We start from the raw sequence: 5,000 nt of genomic DNA, 5'->3' as shown, positions 1-5,000 counted from the left end.
TCATTTTTTTCCCGACTGATAACACTTAATGGCAGTTTCACCCGATAGATGGCACTGAGCGAAAATATCTCCCTATAGATGGCACTGAGCGGCAATTCCTCTCGAGAGATAGCACTGAACGATAATTCCTGCCGACAGATGGCGCTGATCGACAATTTCTTCCGATAGATGGCGCCGACCGGCTATTAGCGTCGTCTGACACGCAATAGCGGCGGGAAGATCTCGTATGAATTAAATATTGCGTCAGCGTCAAGGGAGAGAGGATTGTGACAGGAAATTTGTTTATTTCATAATCCCAGCGTTTTTTTTTTCTTTTCTTTTTCTTTTAATCTGTATGCGGTTAGATGTATATGTATTTTTTATTGATTATTAGGTGGACGTGGATTTTATATATATGGTAATGAATTTTCATTGAACGAAATATAAATATAAAACTTTTCAGCACCATTTTTTTTTTTTTAATTCTTGGTAAAACAACTACCAGATAAGGAGCCATTTTTTCTCTCTATTTTCTACTTTTTTTATATTTTATTATGCATCTTTTATATGTAACTTTTTAGATCGTACTCTCCCTCTGCTTTCTACGGCTTCTCATTTATTATTATATCATTTTATTTATCATTTATTCATTTTATAAAACTTACAGGATATTTTTGTTTCATATACTGTGTATAATGCATAAATCCTGTATTTTCTATAATTAATTACATCTCGTCAGTAACTTTTATTCCAATTTATTTCATAGACTATATAAACTTTTTTTTTCTATTTTTTAAACCCACATTCCGTAATTTATCTCGAAAACCTCTTACGAAAGTCTTCACTTCCATTTTAAGGTGTCTCTGTAATTTCTTTGTTCCCGCTTTTTTAAGATTTCTTCGTTTCTTTTTACTTATTTCCCTTTCCCTTTCCGTTCGTTCTCGGGTGTCGGTTCCTCTCTCATTTGATTGTTTTTCTCTAGTTCTTTTTTCTTGTTTTTTCTCTTTCTCTTTCTGTCTTTTTGTCTGTCTGTATGTCTCTCTGTTTCTGTCTCTCTCTCTCTCTCTCTCTCTCTCTCTCTCTCTCTCTCTCTCTCTCTCTCTCTCTCTCTCTCTCTCTCTCTGTTTCCCTTTCTCCTCCCCTCCTCCTTTCCTTCTCCCTCCACATTCATCGCCCCTTCTTCTCGTCTTCTTTCTCCATTTCTCTTTCGTCTTCCCCCTCGCATGACGACCGCGAGAAATCTTATATTTACCTTTCTAACCCTCCCCCCTCCCTCCTCCTCCTTCTCTTCCGTCCTCCCCCTCCACTTCTCCCTCTTACTTCCTCCCCCCTTTCTCTCACCTCCTCTTCTTTCTCCCGTTTCCCCCTCCGTTTCTCCCTCCTACTTCCTCCCCCTCCTTCACTCCCCCCCCCTCCTCCTCCTCCTCCTCCTCCTCCTCCTCCTCCACTTCTCCCCCCTCATCCCCCTCCTCCCCCTCGTCCCCCAGCACTCCCCATCACTCATCACCTTCCTCGCGTGACCCCTCTTCCTTCCCCTTACCCCCTACCCCCCCCCCCCTCATAAGCCTGACCTTACGCTCTCTCTCATGCGCCTCTGCCTGACACGCCCCCCCTCCCCCCCCTCTACATCCTCCTCCCCCCCCACCCGAAGGTTACAGTAAAACCTCTTATGTAATAATCGGTGGGCGGGGCGAGTAGGGGTGGGGGTGGGCGGGGCGAGTAGGGGTGGGGGTGGGCGGGGCGAGTAGGAGTAGGGGTGGGCATGGAGTAAGGGTGGAGGGGGGTGTCGGCAGGGAAGGCAGTATATGGGAGGTATAAGGCGTGTGTAGAGGTGGGTAGGAGGGCAGGGTAGGTGGGGTAAGGAATATGTAAAAGGTGGGGGTTGGCATGGCGGGGTTGGGCGAGGGGGGGAGGAGGAGGGGGGCATGGGGTGGGGCTAGAATATAGGGTGAAGAGGTGAAATAATTCAGAGTGTGAAAGGGTTATTTTATTTAATCATTTATATGTTGCTATTATTATTATTATTATTATTATTATTATTATTATTATTATTATTATTATTATTACTATTATTATTATTATTATTATTATTATCATTATTATTATTATTATCATTTTCTTTTTCTTTTTTTTCTTTTAATGAAAGTGTATGTGATTCCTCGGGGAGGCTTTAGAGAATGTAAAGATAAATGAAAGCTTTCGAATTTAATGGATTTCAGAAGAAATGAGCAGGTCCACGTTCCTGAAAGGGAAATGAATGAATAAATGTTTTTGAAAGTGAAATGAATAGATTAATATTTTAGTAAAGACATGTTTGAAGGAGTGTGTTGCTAAGGGAATATTTTCAAGGGGAAGAAATTCATGTTTATTAAAGGAATTGATTTTCTTATTAGGAAAATTAGTAAATAAACCATTCCTTTATTTACTAAAGGAAATGAATGAATGGATGAATGTTTGTAGAAGCGAAATGTTTTTGAAAGTCGGTTAATTACTGATCATTTCTCAATAAATCTTTCTAAGTTTGATTGACCTTAAGAAATGTTCTCTCAAGTAGTGTAGAATCTCACTCTCATCATATATAATGGGGTCCATGTCTGTTTCCTCCTATTTTTTATTTATTATTGTCATTATTATTATTGTTATTATCATTTTATTTATCTTATTTTTTTTTTATTTATTATTATTATTATTTTTTGATCGGTAATGCAGAATGACCGTCATAGAAAATACTGAACTATTTTAAAACGCAGACGTAAATATATAGATCGGAAAATAATATGTGATATTTTTTTTCACGTTTTCCTTACGTCAGGGTCGAATGGATAGAACGCAAAGGAAGAAGTGAGATTAATTAACTTCACAAAGCAACAAAGGTGATTGGCGCATTTTCAACTTCATCAAGAATCACATGTAATCCTTAGGAAGTTTTTGATTCGTGAAATTATTTCCTTCTAATCCATATCTTTCTAATTATATTTTAATTAATATATTTTGATAATTAATAATTTCTAATTAATTATATCCTTCTAATCTATATCTTTTCTACAAGTGTTATATGAAGTTCTGTCCAGTATAAATTAGCATGTAGGCGTTTTTGAGAAAATATTGCGTGATTTAACACCCTAGAAAAAAAAAATTGTTTGCTTTGAAATTTTAGAAAAGAAATTTAACAAATTGACGTTTTAGGAAAGAAATATTTATGATTTTTTTTTAGATTAAGATGAAAGAATAAGAAATTATATGATAAAGAAAATATCGATACAAGGATAAATAAATTGATATAATATGTATATGAAATGAAAAGAAATTAAGCTTTAATCGGGCAAATCATGAGAGAATGATGAAACAGATAAAAAAAAAAAAAAAATAATAATAAAGATAGGAAATGAACGGAAAAGACTAGAAAATTAATGAATGAAAACTGATAAAAGAAATGCTTGACTGAAAGTTTCGACAGAAGGATTAGCTGAATGAAAGCTTAAAGTTTAAACAAGCTTAAAAGATTAATACGCATGGAATAAGATAGAAAAAAAAAGGTTTATTTACAAGATGCGTCGAGTGGCCGACACGCATGCGCAGACAGCGTTTACTTTCGCTAATTGTTCTTTCTTCTTTAATTGTTGGCTTTTAGGTTGTGGTTTCTATCGTCAACCGGGCACAGGAGGTGATGGAGGTGAAACCACAAAATGTAGATTCTAGAAATATACTTCTCTCTGTCTATTATCTCTCTCTCTCTCTCTCTCTCTTTTTCTCAGCCGCTCTGATCCCCTCCTCTCTTTTTTTCTCTCTCTGTCTGTCTGTCTCTCTCTCTCTCTCTCTCTCTCTCTCTCTCTCTCTCTCTCTCTCTCTCTCTCTCTCTCTCTCTCTCTCTCTCTCTCTCTATTTCTCTCTCTCTCTCTCTCTCTTTCTCTTTCTCTTTCTCAGCCGCTCTCCTCCCCCCCCCCCCTCTCTCTCTCTCTCTCTCTCTCTCTCTCTCTCTCTCTCTCTCTCTCTCTCTCTCTCTCTCTCTCTCTCTCTCCTCTCTATCTCTCTCTCTCTCTCTGTCTCTGTCTCTCGCTCTCCCTTCCCTTCCTCAGCCGCTCCCCTCCCCCCCCTCTCTTTCTCTTTCTCAGCCGCTCTCCTTCTCCCCCCCCCCCCCCCCCCTCTCTCTCTCTCTCTCTCTCTCTCTCTCTCTCTCTCTCTCTCTCTCTCTCTCTCTCTCTCTCTCTCTCTCTCTCTCTCTCTTTCTCAGCCGCTTTCCTTCCCCTTCCTCTCTCTTTCTCAACCGCTCCCCTCCCCCCCCCCCCCTCTCTCTTCTTCTCTCGCTGTATACCTGTGATGAAGATGAACCCAATGTAGAGTCTAGAAATATATTTCTCTCTCTCTCTCTCTCTCTCTCTCTCTCTCTCTCTCCCTCTCTCTCTCTCTCTCTCTCTCTCTCTTTCTCAGCCGCCCCCCTCTCTCTCTCTCTTTCTCAGCCGCTCCCCTTCCCCCCCTCTCTCTCTTATTCTCTCGCTGTATACCTGTGATGTAGATTCTAGAAATATACTTCTTTCTGTCTCTCTCTCTCTCTCTCTTTCTTAGCCGCTCCCCTCCCCCCTCCCCCTGTCCCCTATCTCTCTTCTTCTCCTCCTCCTCTCGCTGTCTACCTGTCTATCTCCCTTCCTCTCCATTTCTTCTTCTGTAATTTTTGCCTTATTTTTTCAGGGATGTTGTCTGTGTTTGGCAAATTTGGCGAATCCTGTTTGGCAATGCGGGATGATGCAGCATTTTCCCCAGACAATTAATGATTGCAAAAGTTTCTCCTGTTTTCCCTCTCTCTCCTTTACTGTAATTACCCTTCAGGTTTTTTTCCCCTTTTTTCATTTTCTTTATTTTCTTTTTTTTTCTTATTTCTCTTTTCATCTATATTTATTTTCTGTTTTTCTTTTTTTTCTCTTTTCATCCATTTTTCTTTCTTATTTCTCTTTTCATCTATCTTTATTTTCTTTTTTTTCTCTTTATATCCATCTTTATTATATTTTTTTTTCTAATTTCTCTTT

General features: G+C 39.0%; 1 protein-coding gene across 2 annotated transcripts in view; it reads left to right on the top strand.

Moving 5' to 3' along the window:
* The window catches only part of LOC113827070 (U-scoloptoxin(01)-Cw1a), a 40,485-nt gene that overhangs the window by 15,516 nt on the left and 19,969 nt on the right, over window positions 1-5,000 (top strand). The window lies entirely within an intron of this gene.

The sequence above is a fragment of the Penaeus vannamei genome, chromosome 38 (assembly GCF_042767895.1).
Source record: "Penaeus vannamei isolate JL-2024 chromosome 38, ASM4276789v1, whole genome shotgun sequence".
Lineage (NCBI taxonomy): Eukaryota > Metazoa > Arthropoda > Malacostraca > Decapoda > Penaeidae > Penaeus > Penaeus vannamei.
Note: the sequence above shows the minus strand (reverse complement) of the source record. Positions and strands in the feature narration are given on the sequence as shown.